General features: G+C 47.1%; 1 long non-coding RNA gene across 1 annotated transcript; it reads right to left on the bottom strand.

Annotated features, from left to right (window-relative positions):
• Window positions 1-5,322: 5,322 nt before the first annotated feature.
• Window positions 5,323-7,811, bottom strand: LOC140591805 (uncharacterized). The gene is made up of 8 exons (XR_011992106.1): window positions 7,656-7,811; window positions 7,243-7,552; window positions 7,022-7,141; window positions 6,776-6,928; window positions 6,577-6,679; window positions 6,338-6,491; window positions 6,110-6,246; window positions 5,323-6,014 (listed from the first exon to the last, which is right to left on the bottom strand). It is a non-coding gene; the product is annotated as an uncharacterized lncRNA (long non-coding RNA).
• Window positions 7,812-20,388: the final 12,577 nt, after the last annotated feature.

Here is a 20,388-nt window from a genome sequence, read left to right as displayed (position 1 = left end):
AAGTAATGCAGCTTGTAAGGTTATCAGGCTGTGATATCGATAAAATATCTTATAGAGCATTCATATCATCAGCATTAACTTGAGTATCCTGAGCATCATAATATAGCCTAAACATCTGCATAATTAACAATCATAATATACTATTTTTACATAAATACCATTGAGGTTGTTGGTGTAATTTAATAATATATCGGTCACATACTCCATAACTCTTAATAAAACAATTCGGTCATCATAATCAGAAAAACTCAAAAGCACCTGTCGTAGTCTGTTTTCTACATATGCATTTGTGATAAATATTTTGCAATATTGTCATATAATTTTTAGGACATAAGGCCCAGACCTGCGGTCCCTGAAACAAAAGAGAAACAACCTAGCAGCAAAACGTACCGTCTGCGTTTTCTAGTGTTACGCCCTAAAACAAAACATATATACATGATTTATTTATTCAAATTTCATTTTAGTCTATTCAATGTGTTACCCTTCTCATGTTCTGAATCTAAGGGCATTTCAAGTCCGGAAATTTTAACTAGAGACACAATATTTAAGTAGAGGCATACCCAAGCGAAACAAGAGAAAGTGTGAAACAAGCACAACTACTTTAGCCCAAGTTTTTAAAAATGAGAAAAAGCCGTAATCAGTTTAACAGTTTTATTTCAATGTCAAAGAGAAAAAAAAACACTTCACCAAAGGCGAAGATCCATCCATAGCGGCTCTGGGTCCCGTCAGTGTAGCACAAAGCTAGCGTGATCTAGGCTGCCATTATCCAAGGAGCAGGGCCAGGCGCGTGCCACCCGTTTGAACAATGCGGGCGAAATAACTGCCTTATGGGATGCGAAGCTTGCGCATGCGCAGTGACGCAGACGCGCCTTTCAAAATGGCGGCGGCAGCAACACACGCGAAAGATCGATCTCCTGTATTTTCTTAGTTTTATTCTAAACAAGATGCCCCGATTTCATTTAAATACATTTAATAGCTGTAGGAACTAGTGAGCGGTATTTAGCAACATGCTATGTTAGAATAATGCCATCAAACGTGTCTGTTAAGCATATCACAGCGGACATACACGGAGGAAACATGGGGTAGAATCAAACAGGCCACAGGCTTTGAGATAGGCTGGCTCCCCAAGCTATTGCCCCCATTTAGCCCGAATGTCATAGACCTCCCCCCCCCCCCCACATCCTGACAAAGATGTATTTAGTTGTATTTTGTTATCAGGGTGATCGTCCGTTCGCAGGCCACTTTGGCCATGTGGTGTAGTCATAAACCGTCGCGGATGTTTACCCGAAACCGGGGCATCAAACAAAGAATAAGGATTCCTTAGACAACCCATTTCAAAATATGGCAGCAACAAACGGAGTGCCCAGTTGTTTCAAATAAACCATGACCTTTTTTTTAAAGTATTGAAGCACTTTTCTACCAATGTGAATAATAAACATTTTAGACAAAAAAAATCAACGAATAACGCTGGTAATTCGTTGTCAAAATGAGCGTACGGCATTAGCCCAGAAGAGGGGTGGCAATTTGCATATGTGAAAGCCTATGTGAATGAGACACAGGTCCAAAACTTTTAACTAGAGACACAATATTTAAGTAGAGGCATACCCAAGCGAAACAAGAGAAAGTGTGAAACAAGCACAACTACTTTAGCCCAAGTTTTTAAAAATGAGAAAAAGCCGTAATCAGTTTAACAGTTTTATTTCAATGTCAAAGAGAAAAAAAAACACTTCACCAAAGGCGAAGATCCATCCATAGCGGCTCTGGGTCCCGTCAGCGTAGCACAAAGCTAGCGTGATCTAGGCTGCCATTATCCAAGGAGCAGGGCCAGGCGCGTGCCACCCGTTTGAACAATGCGGGCGAAATAACTGCCTTATGGGATGCGAAGCTTGCGCATGCGCAGTGACGCAGACGCGCCTTTCAAAATGGCGGCGGCAGCAACACACGCGAAAGATCGATCTCCTGTATTTTCTTAGTTTTATTCTAAACAAGATGCCCCGATTTCATTTAAATACATTTAATAGCTGTAGGAACTAGTGAGCGGTATTTAGCAACATGCTATGTTAGAATAATGCCATCAAACGTGTCTGTTAAGCATATCACAGCGGACATACACGGAGGAAACATGGGGTAGAATCAAACAGGCCACAGGCTTTGAGATAGGCTGGCTCCCCAAGCTATTGCCCCCATTTAGCCCGAATGTCATAGACCTCTCCCCCCCCCCACATCCTGACAAAGATGTATTTAGTTGTATTTTGTTATCAGGGTGATCGTCCGTTCGCAGGCCACTTTGGCCATGTGGTGTAGTCATAAACCGTCGCGGATGTTTACCCGAAACCGGGGCATCAAACAAAGAATAAGGATTCCTTAGACAACCCATTTCAAAATATGGCAGCAACAAACGGAGTGCCCAGTTATTTCAAATAAACCATGACCTTTTTTTTAAAGTATTGAAGCACTTTTCTACCAATGTGAATAATAAACATTTTAGACAAAAAAAATCAACGAATAACGCTGGTAATTCGTTGTCAAAATGAGCGTACGGCATTAGCCCAGAAGAGGGGTGGCAATTTGCATATGTGAAAGCCTATGTGAATGAGACACAGGTCCAAAACTTTTAACTAGAGACACAATATTTAAGTAGAGGCATACCCAAGCGAAACAAGAGAAAGTGTGAAACAAGCACAACTACTTTAGCCCAAGTTTTTAAAAATGAGAAAAAGCCGTAATCAGTTTAACAGTTTTATTTCAATGTCAAAGAGAAAAAAAAACACTTCACCAAAGGCGAAGATCCATCCATAGCGGCTCTGGGTCCCGTCAGCGTAGCACAAAGCTAGCGTGATCTAGGCTGCCATTATCCAAGGAGCAGGGCCAGGCGCGTGCCACCCGTTTGAACAATGCGGGCGAAATAACTGCCTTATGGGATGCGAAGCTTGCGCATGCGCAGTGACGCAGACGCGCCTTTCAAAATGGCGGCGGCAGCAACACACGCGAAAGATCGATCTCCTGTATTTTCTTAGTTTTATTCTAAACAAGATGCCCCGATTTCATTTAAATACATTTAATAGCTGTAGGAACTAGTGAGCGGTATTTAGCAACATGCTATGTTAGAATAATGCCATCAAACGTGTCTGTTAAGCATATCACAGCGGACATACACGGAGGAAACATGGGGTAGAATCAAACAGGCCACAGGCTTTGAGATAGGCTGGCTCCCCAAGCTATTGCCCCCATTTAGCCCGAATGTCATAGACCTCCCCCCCCCCCCCACATCCTGACAAAGATGTATTTAGTTGTATTTTGTTATCAGGGTGATCGTCCGTTCGCAGGCCACTTTGGCCATGTGGTGTAGTCATAAACCGTCGCGGATGTTTACCCGAAACCGGGGCATCAAACAAAGAATAAGGATTCCTTAGACAACCCATTTCAAAATATGGCAGCAACAAACGGAGTGCCCAGTTATTTCAAATAAACCATGACCTTTTTTTAAAGTATTGAAGCACTTTTCTACCAATGTGAATAATAAACATTTTAGACAAAAAAAATCAACGAATAACGCTGGTAATTCGTTGTCAAAATGACCGTACGGCATTAGCCCAGAAGAGGGGTGGCAATTTGCATATGTGAAAGCCTATGTGAATGAGACACAGGTCCAAAACTTTTAACTAGAGACACAATATTTAAGTAGAGGCATACCCAAGCGAAACAAGAGAAAATGTGAAACAAGCACACCTATTTTAGGGGTGAGGGTAAAATGCGGACCGTTTACAAACAGCGGATTCCGTGTTTAATGGTGTTGAGCCAATGTTTTCTAGCCATTTAAGAAAGGCAGCAAAGGTTTTTTTATACCTTTAAACATTAACAAAAACCGCTAATGTCTTTTCTTTAAAATTTTCAAGTCTATTTCTGTCTGGTTTTTCGCGATAAGTTGCGTGAACGCCTCAGTTAGTGTGTTTTGGGGGCTTGGATACACATCGAGGTCCTGACAGAAATAATTATGTCTGCTTTCACAGACCTAAAGTTAAACTTTAAAGCCCATCGGCGTGTGTGTGTGTGTGTGTGTGTGCTTGTGCACATGAGCACAAGCACATGGTTCAATGTAACTGTAGCAGCTTATTCCATTCATTCATTGTGCACATACACACATACACTCACCTAAAGGATTATTAGGAACACCATACTAATATGGTGTTTGACCCCCTTTCGCCTTCAGAACTGCCTTAATTCTACGTGGCATTGATTCAACAAGGTGCTGAAAGCATTCTTTAGAAATGTTGGCCCATATTGATAGGATAGCATCTTGCAGTTGATGGAGATTTGTGGGATGCACATCCAGGGCACGAAGCTCCCGTTCCACCACATCCCGAAGATGCTCTATTAGGTTGAGATCTGGTGACTGTTGGGGCCATTGTAGTACAGTGAACTCATTGTCATGTTCAAGAAACCAATTTGAAATGATTCGAGCTTTGTGACATGGTGCATTATCCTCCTGGAAGTAGCCATCAGAGGTTGGGTACATGGTGGTCATAAAGGGATGGACATGGTCAGAAACAATGCTCAGGTAGGCCGTGGCATTTAAACGATGCCCAATTGGCACTAAGGGGCCCAAAGTGTGCCAAGAAAACATCCCCCACACCATTACACCACCAGCAGCAGCCTGCACAGTGGTAACAAGGCATGATGGATCCATGTTCTCATTCTGTTTACGCCAAATTCTGACTCTACCATTTGAATGTCTCAACAGAAATCGAGACTCATCAGACCAGGCAACATTTTTCCAGTCTTCAACTGTCCAATTTTGGTGAGCTCGTGCAAATTGTAGCCTCTTTTTCCTATTTGTAGTGGAGATGAGTGGTACCCGGTGCGGTCTTCTGCTGTTGTAGCCCATCCACCTCAAGGTTGTGCGTGTTGTGGCTTCACAAGTGCTTTGCTGGATACCTCGGTTGTAACGAGTGGTTATTTCAGCCAAAGTTGCTCTTCTATCAGCTTGAATCAGTCGGACCATTCTCCTCTGACCTCTAGCATCAACAAGGCATTTTCGCCCACAGGACTGCCGCATACTGGATGTTTTTCCCTTTGCACACCATTCTTTGTAAACCCTAGAAATGGTTGTGCGTGAAAATCCCAGTAACTGAGCAGATTGTGAAATACTCAGACCGGCCCGTCTGGCACCAACAACCATGCCACGCTCAAAATTGCTTAAATCACCTTTCTTTCCCATTCTGGCATTCAGTTTGGAGTTCAGGAGATTGTCTTGACCAGGACCACACCCCTAAATGCATTGAAGCAACTGCCATGTGATTGGTTGATTCAGGGCTCTAGACTAACTTTTTGCACTGGTTGCACTGGTGCGCCTAACTTTTTTTCTTAGGTGCACCAGCACAAAAGTTAGGTGCACCCAAATTTTCAACCGCATCACATTTAACACCGCAGTTTTACAAGTTCACTTTATTTATTTATTTATTTGTTTGTTTGTTTTTTAATCGCTGTCCATATAGGCAATATTGACTTGTAAATGATTAACTAACAATCTGGTCAATATAAAGTTCTTTATTTGAAGGCAAGCACAATTCTACAAGAAAGGTAACTTACTGAAAAAGTGTTGGTGCTTAAAGTGCTTTACTGAGCTGAAATTTAAACTTAAAAAATCTCAAGATAAATTACCTAAAAAGAAAATCTAAATTAAGTGTTTTAAGGGCTTCAAACTGAACATCTCATGGCTCAATGTCTTATGGACTATCCTCCATTGCAGTCACATGCCCCTCGGATGACCAACTCCTGTAGTTTGGCCTTCTTGATCTTTGGCCTTGACTAAACCAGCTGGCCACACTCTCTCTAGCATCAAAATCTTCCAGACTTGGCCCCTCTACACTGATTCTTATCAGATCTTCCACTGTGTCTGAATGAAGGGATGCTCTAGTGTCTGATTTGATCCTCTTCTGTGCAGAGAACCCTCTCTCACAAACTGCAGCTGAGACAGGGAGGACCAGCATAATATGTACAAGGTGCAGGATGTTCTGAGAAAAAAAAATACATTCAAGAATTTATTTAAGCAATGTGTGTACGATAGCAAAACTGACACAATCTTACAAGAACATTAACAAAAACTGACCTTGTACTCTGAACAGTAGGGCTCTCTGGTCAACATAAGCTCCCAAAGGCTGAGGTAGGTCTTGTCTTTGAACATCCTGGCAATTAACAGCTTCAAGCCTACAAACTTCTTTTGCAAGCTCAGTGATTACACCATTTCTGAAAATGATGATTACACAGCTAATCAGTGTTCACATGAACAAAATATCTACCAACAGCACACATAATATTGTAGTAATCCACCAGCTACCTTCTCAGGACTGTGGAGAAGTGATCCAATAGAAATGCAAGGTCATCAGCACCATGGTCCACTAAGTCCTCTTGGTTCTCTGGCCAGCTATCATGATTGAAAATTTTGAAGCATTTGACAGCCTTAGTTGTGTCAGACTCAGAAGCACTCTCCCCTGTTGTAAGAACAAATACATTTTAGTAAATGAGTAACAATATTTCTTATCTACATGTGTTTATAAGACAGGTGACTACACTTGCCTAGGAGGCTACTGAATCTTGCTTTCAGATGTTTTACAGTGGATTTGATTGTTGCATCCATTACTCCTGCCAGCTTTGATGCCTCTCCTTTGAGTGTTATTGTCTGTGTGTTGCATAAACCATAAATAGAGATTGTGAGTTAGATATTAGAAATATTTGTAAAAATGGACTGTTCTAGGAGACAAAACCATACATATACCTGGAATTTGTAGATTGCCATTTCACCCTCATCCTGCTGTTGCCTTCTCTGCAGCCTCATGTCAGCCAGGAACTCTGACAGTTGTCCATTAGGCTTGGGTCTCACAACCATTGCCTCTGTGGTCACCAGCAGTTTTTCAAGGCCGCAAACTGCCTGTTTAGATATAACAGTGCAGTATTATTAACACAGCTGAAGATGACCACAAACACAATTCAAATTTACACATCCCACATTCATCTCCCTTACCTGAGGTAGGATGATCTCATTCCTCTGAAGTAGGAGGCTAAACTTACTAATGCCACTGAACACGTCTGCAATAAAATGGCAAAAGGCCACAAAAGTGGCATCTTCCATTGATTTCTTAACCTGTATCATACAACAGTAAAAAATAGTCACATAGAACACTGATGAACTAAATTCCTAAAAAAAAATAAAATGAAAGGAATATTCTGAAAGAATGCACTGGCCTTTGTAGCTCAGCCTGCAATGTCTGCATTGGCAGAGGAGCCTGCCAAATGGTCCACATGGTAGTACACAGCAGTGAACTGTCCTGGTTTAAGAAAGGTCTCCAGGGCCCTTGAAACATGTGGGAGCCACCTTGTCCCCTTCACCCCACTGGGCATCAGCACATTTACCCCCAAGTCAGCCCCAACGACCCTGAGCTCTCTCATTGATTTTGGGCTGAAATGGTAGGTCTTCCAAATTAAATGTAGAAGGTCGTACAATTGCCCCATCATTGGATTGTCCCTCTGCACTGACAACATTGCCAATTCCAATCTGAAAAGATAGTCAAATTTTAAATTTAGATACATCTACATTTAAATGAAAAAAACTCACAGTGACTTTAGGGTGTCAGTCATACCTTATCTTCTAGTCTTACCTGTGAGGCATACAGTGGAAAGGCACAATATGGTCACCTGCCTCTTGCTGCAGAAGTGCTATGACACCCCCTTTGCTGCCCAAATTAACAGCAGCACCATCAGCACCCAGAGCAATGATTTTCTCCAGCCAGTTACTGCACTGGTCCCCAAGAGCAGCAAATGCTTTCTTTGAGGCAGCATAAATTCCTAATTAAACAAATAAAAACGATAATACCATTTACTACCCAGATCAAGAGTTTATAATGCAGTCTATTTATTTATTTTTTCATTTTTAAGTATAAGAATATTATGGTTAATGCAGTAACGAGACGGTAGGCATATTATTGACATAGGCTCCATGACATGACATGGCTTACCTTGGGCATGAGCATGCTCGACCTCAATGTGTCCAATAAGTAAGTATATTCACCGGTCTTCCTCTCCTCAAGATACGACCGTACACAATGACGCATTCCTTTGTGGCGATATCTGTGTCTCCGTCGATCAGGAATGCCATGTACGCACTGTTCGCAATTTGCACAGACGTCTTTTTTTTCAATGTATCTGCGATGACTCCTATAAATTGGGCGCACGCGACACCATTGCTGTACGTCAGGTTTACGTTCAAGCCATTTTTCTTCATAAGAATTATTTTGGACTTGAATTTAGTGAAGGGAAGTTCTTATTTTGCAATATTGTAGGCAACGTTAAACTTAATTATCATCTTGGCCTCGTCTGATGATCTGTTCGCTGCTGCCTGCCGCTGAAAGGCAGCGGGGAGAGGGGACACTTGAGCAGTGCATTTATCGCGGCATGTAATGTGTTTTATAGATGCATTGTGCTTTTTCAGCGTTTCAATTCTAAATGTATTAGAACCAGTCACAAATGCACTACTGCCGGCCATGGTCTTCCCACACTCTTTACAGTAAATACAGTGCATTATATTATCGGCTTTACTGTATCTTAGCCAGGGAAACTGGTCAAGCCACTCTTTTCGAAATGTATACACTTTACCCCTTTTAATTTCAGTGGGCTCGGACTCGATCGTATGTGGCTCATTATCTAATGCCGTCTCCGGACCAGGGCTTGCTATAACTTGGGAGGTTGATGGCTCCGTGTCAGAGCATTGGTTATGATTTTCGGACGGATCAGGCCCTAACTTAACATTCTTAACGAAAAAGCTGTCAATCGTTCTTTTCATCTTCTCTCATAATCCGCGGCTACATCCACTGTTTACCTGATGGGATACTCACCTCTCTCTGTCTGACTACATCACATGCATTTTCAAACGTACACACACGTACAGGAATATCTGGACCACGGCCAATCAGAGGGGGGGCGGGATCCGCCCTTCACTATCTCTGATTGGTTTAGACCACGATATGGGCCTAATGTGTGTCTGTTGTTGAACAACAGGGAGACTTTAAGAGTCACGGAGTTTCGTTTTTTTTCCCCCTCGAATGGCTGGTCGCACCGGTGCAACCTTTGATTTTTTTTAGTCACACCATTGAGAAATTAGGTCGCACTCTAGAGCCCTGTGATTAGATAATTGCATTAATGAGAAATTGAACAGGTGTTCCTAATAATCCTTTAGGTGAGTGTATATGCTATGTCGAGATCTCCTGGGGAAATCAAGAGTGTTGCCCACAAACATTGTTCAGCTTTTGGCCTAACATGGTCCTTACGTGTTTTAAAGTTGCGTGAAGTGGAGTGAGGAGCATTCTGAACATCAAACTATTTTAAGATAAATTGTCTATAATAGGAAATTTAGTTTCTCAATTTATTTCTTATATATTATTTTGTTAATTATTGAGTTCAAAGTTTTGTAGTAAATGGTGATATTGCCATCAATTTGGTGATAATGTGAGCCAAACATTTCTCGAAAATGACATTTGCATAAGTAAAACATTCTGAAATTATATTTCTATTTTATTCTGCTGCTGCTTAGATGTTAACATCTCTCTCTCTCTCTCTCTCTCTCTCACTCTCACTCTCTCCAGGACAGTGAAAGTATAGCTTACAAGCCGCTGTATCCTGGTGTACCTCTTTCAAAAGGAGAAAATACAGTATATTGATGTCCAGTCTGTTACGACATATTTTAACCAGTGAATCCCTGATTCACTTATTAGAAATGTTTAACATAATGTTGCCTGATCTTATCCCATCTTCACATTACCTTTTCCACGAAGAATTTGCAAGTTCATCAAAATGTAAAGTTCACTTTTATTGTGAAATCTGTCTAAAATACCTTGGCATTAGACTGTGGGCGTATCCGTTGTTCTGATTGGTCGAGGGATTTTTGGCCAATTGGTATCAAAGATGCTTATGCCACGTGTTGCCAAGTATACCTGGCTGCAGCCAGCAGGAGGGCCTACCCTACGTCACCCCACGAGACTACCTGAGTGCTGCCGCTGACCATGTCCATCCCTTTATGACCACAGTCTACCTGAGTTCTGCCGCTGACCGTGTCCATCCCTTTATGACCGCAGTCTACCTGAGTTCTGCCGCTGACCGTGTCCATCCCTTTATGACCGCAGTCTACCTGAGTTCTGCTGCTGACCGTGTCCATCCCTTTATGACCACAGTCTACCTGAGTGCTGCCGCTGACCGTGTCCATCCCTTTATGACCAGTCTACCTGAGTGCTGCCGCTGACCGTGTCCATCCCTTTATGACCACAGTCTACCTGAGTGCTGCCGCTGACCGTGTCCATCCCTTTACGACCAGTCTACCTGAGTGCTGCCGCTGACCGTGTCCATCACATTATGACCGCAGCCTACCTGAGTGCTGCTGCTGACCATGTCCATCACATTATGACCGCAGCCTACCTGAGTTCTGCCGCTGACCGTGTCCATCCCTTTATGACCACAGTCTACCTGAGTTCTGCCGCTGACCGTGTCCATCCCTTTATGACCGCAGTCTACCTGAGTTCTGCTGCTGACCGTGTCCATCCCTTTATGACCACAGTCTACCTGAGTGCTGCCGCTGACCGTGTCCATCCCTTTATGACCAGTCTACCTGAGTGCTGCCGCTGACCGTGTCCATCCCTTTATGACCACAGTCTACCTGAGTGCTGCCGCTGACCGTGTCCATCCCTTTACGACCAGTCTACCTGAGTGCTGCCGCTGACCGTGTCCATCACATTATGACCGCAGCCTACCTGAGTGCTGCTGCTGACCATGTCCATCACATTATGACCGCAGCCTACCTGAGTTCTGCCGCTGACCGTGTCCATCCCTTTATGACCACAGTCTACCTGAGTGCTGCCGCTGACCGTGTCCATCCCTTTATGACCAGTCTACCTGAGGGCTGCCGCTGACCGTGTCCATCCCTTTATGACCGCAGCCTACCTGAGTGCTGCTGCTGACCGTGTCCATCCCTTTATGAACAGTCTACCTGAGTGCTGCTGCTGACCGTGTCCATCCCTTTATGAACAGTCTACCTTAGTGCTGCCGCTGACCGTGTCCATCCCTTTATGACCGCAGCCTACCTGAGTGCTGCTGCTGACCGTGTCCATCACTTTATGACCAGTCTACCTGAGTGCTGCTGCTGACCGTGTCCATCCCTTTATGAACAGTCTACCTGAGTGCTGCTGCTGACCGTGTCCATTACTTTATGACCAGTCTACCTGAGTGCTGCTGCTGACCGTGTCCATCCCTTTATGACCGCAGTCTACCTTAGTGCTGCCGCTGACCGTGTCCATCCCTTTATGACCGCAGTCTACCTTAGTGCTGCCGCTGACCGTGTCCATCCCTTTATGACCAGTCTACCTGAGTGCTGCCGCTGACCATGTCCATCCCTTTATGACCACAGTCTACCTGAGTGCTGCCGCTGACCGTGTCCATCCCTTTATGACCGCAGTCTACCTGAATGCTGCCGCTGACCGTGTCCATCCCTTTATGACCAGTCTACCTGAGTGCTGCCGCTGACCGTGTCCATCCCTTTATGACCAGTCTACCTGAGTGCTGCCGCTGACCGTGTCCATCCCTTTATGACCAGTCTACCTGAGTGCTGCCGCTGACCGTGTCCATCCCTTTATGACCAGTCTACCTGAGTGCTGCCGCTGACCGTGTCCATCCCTTTATGACCGCAGTCTACCTGAGTTCTGCCGCTGACCGTGTCCATCCCTTTATGACCAGTCTACCTGAGTGCTGCCGCTGACCGTGTCCATCCCTTTATGACCGCAGCCTACCTGAGTGCTGCTGCTGACCGTGTCCATCCCTTTATGAACAGTCTACCTGAGTGCTGCTGCTGACCGTGTCCATCCCTTTATGAACAGTCTACCTTAGTGCTGCCGCTGACCGTGTCCATCCCTTTATGACCGCAGCCTACCTGAGTGCTGCCGCTGACCGTGTCCATCACTTTATGACCAGTCTACCTGAGTGCTGCCGCTGACCGTGTCCATCCCTTTATGACCGCAGTCTACCTTAGTGCTGCCGCTGACCGTGTCCATCCCTTTATGACCGCAGTCTACCTTAGTGCTGCCGCTGACCGTGTCCATCCCTTTATGACCAGTCTACCTGAGTGCTGCCGCTGACCATGTCCATCCCTTTATGACCACAGTCTACCTGAGTGCTGCCGCTGACCGTGTCCATCACTTTATGACCAGTCTACCTGAGTGCTGCCGCTGACCGTGTCCATCCCTTTATGACCGCAGTCTACCTGAGTGCTGCCGCTGACCGTATCCATCCCTTTATGACCAGTCTACCTGAGTGCTGCCGCTGACCATGTCCATCCCTTTATGACCACAGTCTACCTGAGTGCTGCCGCTGACCGTGTCCATCCCTTTATGACCGCAGTCTACCTGAATGCTGCCGCTGACCGTGTCCATCCCTTTATGACCAGTCTACCTGAGTGCTGCCGCTGACCGTGTCCATCCCTTTATGACCAGTCTACCTGAGTGCTGCCGCTGACCGTGTCCATCCCTTTATGACCAGTCTACCTGAGTGCTGCCGCTGACCGTGTCCATCCCTTTATGACCAGTCTACCTGAGTGCTGCCGCTGACCGTGTCCATCCCTTTATGACCGCAGTCTACCTGAGTTCTGCCGCTGACCGTGTCCATCCCTTTATGACCAGTCTACCTGAGTGCTGCCGCTGACCGTGTCCATCCCTTTATGACCGCAGTCTACCTGAGTGCTGCCGCTGACCGTATCCATCCCTTTATGACCAGTCTACCTGAGTGCTGCCGCTGACCATGTCCATCCCTTTATGACCACAGTCTACCTGAGTGCTGCCGCTGACCGTGTCCATCCCTTTATGACCAGTCTACCTGAGTGCTGCCGCTGACCGTGTCCATCCCTTTATGACCGCAGTCTACCTGAGTTCTGCCGCTGACCGTGTCCATCCCTTTATGACCAGTCTACCTGAGTGCTGCCGCTGACCGTGTCCATCCCTTTATGACCGCAGCCTACCTGAGTGCTGCTGCTGACCGTGTCCATCCCTTTATGAACAGTCTACCTGAGTGCTGCTGCTGACCGTGTCCATCCCTTTATGAACAGTCTACCTGAGTGCTGCCGCTGACCGTGTCCATTACTTTATGACCAGTCTACCTGAGTGCTGCTGCTGACCGTGTCCATCCCTTTATGACCGCAGCCTACCTGAGTGCTGCCGCTGACCGTGTCCATCCCTTTATGACCAGTCTACCTTAGTGCTGCCGCTGACCGTGTCCATCCCTTTATGACCGCAGCCTACCTGAGTGCTGCCGCTGACCGTGTCCATCCCTTTATGACCACAGTCTACCTGAGTGCTGCCGCTGACCGTGTCCATCCCTTTATGACCAGTCTACCTGAGTGCTGCCGCTGACCGTGTCCATCCCTTTATGACCGCAGTCTACCTTAGTGCTGCCGCTGACCGTGTCCATCCCTTTATGACCGCAGCCTACCTGAGTGCTGCCGCTGACCGTGTCCATCCCTTTATGGACAGTCCACCTGAGTGCTGCCGCTGACCGTGTCCATCCCTTTATGACCGCAGTCTACCTGAGTGCTGCCGCTGACCGTGTCCATCCCTTTATGACCACAGCCTACCTGAGTGCTGCCGCTGACCGTGTCCATCCCATTATGACCACAGTCTACCTGAGTGCTGCCGCTGACCGTGTCCATCCCTTTATGACCGCAGCCTACCTGAGTGCTGCCGCTGACCGTGTCCATCCCTTTATGACCACAGTCTACCTGAGTGCTGCCGCTGACCGTGTCCATCCCTTTATGACCAGTCTACCTGAGTGCTGCCGCTGACCGTGTCCATCCCTTTATGACCACAGCCTACCTGAGTGCTGCCGCTGACCGTGTCCATCCCTTTATGACCCCAGAGTACCTGAGTGCTGCCGCTGACCGTGTCCATCCCTTTATGACCCCAGAGTACCTGAGTGCTGCCGCTGACCGTGTCCATCCCTTTATGACCGCAGTCTACCTGAGTGCTGCTGCTGACCGTGTCCATCCCTTTATGACCGCAGTCTACCTGAGTGCTGCCGCTGACCGTGTCCATCACATTATGACCGCAGCCTACCTGAGTGCTGCTGCTGACCGTGTCCATCTCTTTATGACCACAGTCTACCTGAGTGCTGCCGCTGACCGTGTTCATCCCTTTATGACCAGTCTACCTTAGTGCTGCCGCTGACCGTGTCCATCCCTTTATGACCAGTCTACCTGAGTGCTGCTGCTGACCGTGTCCATCCCTTTATGACCGCAGTCTACCTGAGTGCTGCCGCTGACCGTGTTCATCGCTTTATGACCACAGCCTGCCTGCGTGCTGCCGCTGACCGTGTCCATCCCTTTATGACCAGTCTACCTGAGTGCTGCTGCTGACCGTGTCCATCCCTTTATGACCGCAGTCTACCTGAGTGCTGCCGCTGACCGTGTTCATCGCTTTATGACCACAGCCTGCCTGCGTGCTGCCGGTGACCGTGTCCATCCCTTTATGACCGCAGTCTACCTGAGTGCTGCCGCTGACCGTGTCCATCCCTTTATGACCCCAGTCTACCTGAGTGCTGCTGCTGACCGTGTCCATCCCATTATGACCACAGTCTACCTGAGTGCTGCCGCTGACCGTGTCCATCCCTTTATGACCACAGCCTACGTGAGTGCTGCCGCTGACCGTGTCCATCCCTTTATGACCCCAGTGTACCTGAGTTCTGCTGCTGACCGTGTCCATCCCTTTATGACCGCAGCCTACCTGAGTGCTGCCGCTGACCGTGTCCATCCCTTTATGACCAGTCTACCTGAGTGCTGCCGCTGACCGTGTCCATCGCTTTATGACCACAGCCTGCCTGCGTGCTGCTGCTGACCGTGTCCATCCCTTTATGACCAGTCTACCTGAGTGCTGCTGCTGACCGTGTCTATCCCATTATGACCGCAGTCTACCTGAGTGCTGCCGCTGACCGTGTCCATCCCTTTATGACCGCAGTCTACCTGAGTGCTGCCGCTGACCGTGTCCATCCCTTTATGACCAGCCTACCTGAGTGCTGCTGCTGACCGTGTCCATCTCTTTATGACCACAGTCTACCTGAGTGCTGCCGCTGACCGTGTTCATCCCTTTATGACCAGTCTACCTTAGTGCTGCCGCTGACCGTGTCCATCCCTTTATGACCACAGCCTACCTGAGTGCTGCCTCTGACCGTGTCCATCCCTTTATGACCACAGTCTACCTCAGTGCTGCTGCTGACCGTGTCCATCACATTATGACCGCAGTCTTCCTGAGTTCTGCTGCTGACCGTGTCCATCACATTATGACCACAGTCTACCTGAGTTCTGCTGTTGACCGTGTCCATCCCTTTATGACCACAGTCTACCTGAGTGCTGCCGCTGACCGTGTCCATCCCTTTATGACCAGCCTACCTGAGTGCTGCTGCTGACCGTGTCCATCCCATTATGACCACAGTCTACCTGAGTGCTGCCGCTGACCGTGTCCATCCCTTTATGACCACAGCCTACGTGAGTGCTGCCGCTGACCGTGTCCATCCCTTTATGACCCCAGTGTACCTGAGTTCTGCTGCTGACCGTGTCCATCCCTTTATGACCGCAGCCTACCTGAGTGCTGCTGCTGACCGTATCCATCCCTTTATGACCGCAGTCTACCTGAGTGCTGCCGCTGACCGTGTCCATCCCTTTATGACCAGTCTACCTGAGTGCTGCCGCTGACCGTGTCCATCCCTTTATGACCAGTCTACCTGAGTGCTGCCGCTGACCGTGTCCATCCCTTTATGACCGCAGCCTACCTGAGTGCTGCCGCTGACCGTGTCCATCCCTTTATGACCGCAGTCTACCTGAGTGCTGCCGCTGACCGTGTCCATCCCTTTTTGACCACAGCCTACCTGAGTGCTGCTGCTGACCGTGTCCATCCCTTTATGACCACAGTCTACCTGAGTGCTGCCGCTGACCGTGTCCATCCCATTATGACCAGTCTACCTGAGTGCTGCCGCTGACCGTGTCCATCCCTTTATGACCACAGCCTACCTGAGTGCTGCCGCTGACCGTGTCCATCCCTTTATGACCCCAGCGTACCTGAGTGCTGCCGCTGACCGTGTCCATCCCTTTATGATCACAGTCTACCTGAGTGCTGCTGCTGACCGTGTCTATCCCATTATGACCGCAGTCTACCTCAGTGCTGCTGCTGACCGTGTCCATCACATTATGACCGCAGTCTTCCTGAGTTCTGCTGCTGACCGTGTCCATCACATTATGACCACAGTCTACCTGAGTTCTGCTGTTGACCGTGTCCATCCCTTTATGACCGCAGTCTACCTGAGTGCTGCTGCTGACTATGTCCATCACATTATGACCGCAGCCTACCTGAGTGCTGCTGCTGACCGTGTCCATCGCTTTATGACCACAATCTACCTGAATGCTGCAGCTGACCGTGTCCATCCCTTTATGACCAGTCTACCTGAGTGCTGCCGCTGACCGTGTCCATCCCTTTATGACCAGTCTACCTGAGTGCTGCCGCTGACCGTGACCATCCCTTTATGACCAGTCTACCTGAGTGCTGCCGCTGACCGTGACCATCCCTTTATGACCAGTCTACCTGAGTGCTGCCGCTGACCGTGTCCATCCCTTTATGACCACAGCCTACCTGAGTGCTGCTGCTGGCCGTGTCCATCCCATTATGACCACAGTCTGCCTGAGTTCTGCTGCTGACCATGTCCATCTCTTTATGACCACAGTCTACCTGAGTGCTGCCGCTGACCGTGTCCATCCCTTTATGACCAGTCTACCTGAGTGCTGCCGCTGACTGTGTCCATCCCTTTATGACCAGTCTACCTGAGTGCTGCCGCTGACCGTGACCATCCCTTTATGACCAGTCTACCTGTGTTCTGCTGCTGACCGTGTCCATCCCTTTATGACCAGTCTACCTGAGTGCTGCTGCTGACCGTGACCATCACATTATGACCCCAGCCTACCTGAGTGCTGCTGCTGACCGTGACCATCCCTTTATGACCAGTCTACCTGTGTTCTGCTGCTGACCGTGTCCATCCCTTTATGACCGCAGTCTACCTGAGTGCTGCTGCTGACCGTGACCATCCCTTTATGACCAGTCTACCTGTGTTCTGCTGCTGACCGTGTCCATCCCTTTATGACCAGTCTACCTGAGTGCTGCTGCTGACCGTGACCATCACATTATGACCCCAGCCTACCTTAGTGCTGCCGCTGACCGTGTCCATTCCTTTATGACCAGTCTACCTGAGTGCTGCTGCTGACTTTTGTAAGAATCGTTTTATTTACACTTATATAATTCCTTGGTAAGACCCCACCTAGAATACTGTGTGCAGGTTTGGTCACCATACCTCAAGAAGGACATTGCTGCCTTAGAAAAGGTGCAACGAAGAGCTACAAGAATGATTCCAGGTCTTAGAGGAATGTCTTACGAGGAGAGGTTAGCGGAACTGAATCTGTTCAGCCTTGAGCAAAGGAGACTAAGGGGGGATATGATTCAGGTCTATAAGATTCTAACGGGTCTGGATGCTGTTCAGCCAAATGACTATTTCAATATTAGTCTAAATACTAGAACTCGTGGCCATAAGTGGAAATTAGCGGGAGAACATTTTAAAACAAATTTGAGGAAGCACTTCTTTACACAGCGTGTAGTCAGAGTATGGAATAGTCTTCCTGCTATTGTAGTGGAAGCTAAAACCATGGGTTCCTTTAAATCAGAGCTAGATAAGATTTTAACAACTCTGAGATATTAGCTAAGTTCTCCCCAAACGAGCTTGATGGGCCGAATGGCCTCCTCTCGTTTGTAAATTTCTTATGTTCTTATGTTCTTATACATGTTAAGTCGCGGGCAGTGGAGGAGGCCCTTAAGGCCACACATGACCGATTACAACAAGAGTTTGCTGGGAACAATCCAGTCCTCTATCTGACTCAGGCTGATGAGTCCAATCACTGAGGTTTCACTACAGTTCATTTGCTAGTAGGCGTGAATAGTACAGGTGAGGGATGGGTTTGTTTGGCCCAGGTAATGATCACATGGGCTGCTGATAGAGCATGGGAGGCTGAGGACCCTGACCGCTACGGGGCGCGGGTGCAAGAACTGACTGTAACTGCTCTGCAGTGTCGACGAAGCCCTGATAACTGTACTTATTCTGCTGTGTCCTGTCCATCGGACACACATGTGAGGGCGAAGGGGAAGACCCTGCCTGAGGATGGCTTGGCTGTCATCCCTGTGAATGAGACTGTGTGTTTCCGTCTGTTTAATTCGGCCCAGTCGCTATCCCCTTCCTCCCCACCTCTGCACTGTAGGGCTTATGTCAACTTCTCTGTCCTTGGTGATGTCTTGCTAGTGGCACCACCACGTTCTGCTATTATCTGTGGCCACACAGACTCTCTTAAGGGTTACATTGTTTTGTCTCTTTCGGCGGCGGAGGTTGATTGGTATTGTTATCTGGCTTATCTTGTTCCTCCTATTCGCGTAGTGCCCAAGGAGCAGATATCATATTCGCGCAGCAAGCGGTCGCTAAGTTGGACTGAACAATGGTTTGGGGTGTTTATTCCATCCCATGGAGTGTCAGACCTTCAGACTGAGGTGGCTGCCCTGCAGACTGCAGTGGAGAAACTGGCCAATCAGACACTTGATACTGTAAAGGCCGTTCAGGGTGAATTATCCGCGGTTAAGCAGGTGGCTCTGCAAAACCGTATGGCATTGCATATTCTATTGGCTGAGAAAGGCGGTGTTTGTGCTATAGTGGGGAGAGAATGTTGCACGTACATCCCTGATTCCTCTGAGGTTGTGCAAGATCTGGAGGACGTGGTGCACAAACGGATGTCTGCGATACATAAGGAGCATGGCCTGTTTGAGTACAGCTGGGACAATTGGTTCTCCTCACTGATTCCGGGTTTATCCGGGGTGTTTAAACCTTTAGTTTTTAGTATATTGATTTTGCTTGTAGTGTTGCTACTAATGACTCGTGGTCCATCCAACCGCTGCCAGCGCCCATCGCCCCACTGCGCTTTTGTCCGCAGTATTACTTTGCTGTGAACTCTGATTCTGTGTGAACAGCATGGATTTTGCGTGTTCAAAAGGGGGGAGTGTGGAAGTAAAATTGGACATTAGTAGGCCCGGGAGGGGAGGCATATTGGGTCTGTTATGTTTTATGCCTTAGGCAAGAAGAGATTGTTTTGAATACTGTGTGAAGCTCGGACCTTGGAGAGGCAGACAGTGGAGCAAAGGGGGGGAGAAACCACTTGCAGGAAGAGACTCGAAGCCGCCCCAACTGCTGCACAAAAAGTTATAGCTTAATAAAGTAGTTGTTGTTACGCAATTTATGGCATAAGTAATCATGTTAATCATACTAATCATATGTTAACCAAGTATTTTCAGTGATTCAGGGACAATACGTCAATGTGTTATCAGAGAGGTTGATTTATACCACACTTTAATTAAAGTAAGTGAATTAAAGTTTAAGTAGAATCACTGTTGGTGTCCTCAATCCTTTAAATAAATATTTGACAGGGAGTCTTTTCAGTGTCAGCTCTGTGGTTAGCATGATCATGTGACTGCCTCCTATGATTGCCATGGTCACTGCCCCTGGTTTTTGTAAGAATCGTTTTATTTCATAAGACAGGAGTATTATATGTGGGGGGGGCTGGGCTTCATTTCCACTTTGCACAGCTGCACTCATAACAGCGGGGACGCCACTGCAGCAGCCTCATGCGGCACCTACACCTTCATACGCAGCAAGCAGGTGGCCATGATAATGACTGGCATCAAGTTACTGCTGCAGTCCGACACCAAAATTCATACAGATACAACATACACTCACCTAAAGGATTATTAGGAACACCATACTAATACGGTGTTTGACCCCCTTTCGCCTTCAGAACTGCCTTAATTCTACGTGGCATTGATTCAACAAGGTGCTGAAAGCATTCTTTAGAAATGTTGGCCCATATTGATAGGATAGCATCTTGCAGTTGATGGAGATTTGTGGGATGCACATCCAGGGCACAAAGCTCCCGTTCCACACAGCAAATTTCCATTATCAGAATTAACACTATTAGAGTTAAATCTAACACTTTCCAAGTGTACATATGGGAACCACCACAAAAGTGTTGATTTAACACTTTCCAAAGTGCTGTCCTATATAACACCCATAAAGTATAACATTTTTACACTGCTTAAGGTGCTGCTTTAGTCCTCCTTAGTGTTACTAGTTAACTGAAGTTAAGATCATATATGTATAATATATATATATATATATATATATATATATGTTAGTGCTATAAACACAGATACATTGAACTAATGACTTAATAAACACAATAAA

The sequence above is a fragment of the Paramormyrops kingsleyae genome, chromosome 6 (assembly GCF_048594095.1).
Source record: "Paramormyrops kingsleyae isolate MSU_618 chromosome 6, PKINGS_0.4, whole genome shotgun sequence".
In the NCBI taxonomy this organism is placed as follows: Eukaryota; Metazoa; Chordata; class Actinopteri; order Osteoglossiformes; family Mormyridae; genus Paramormyrops; species Paramormyrops kingsleyae.
The sequence above is the reverse complement of the archived record's forward strand: the minus strand, read 5'-3'. Positions and strand labels throughout refer to the sequence as shown.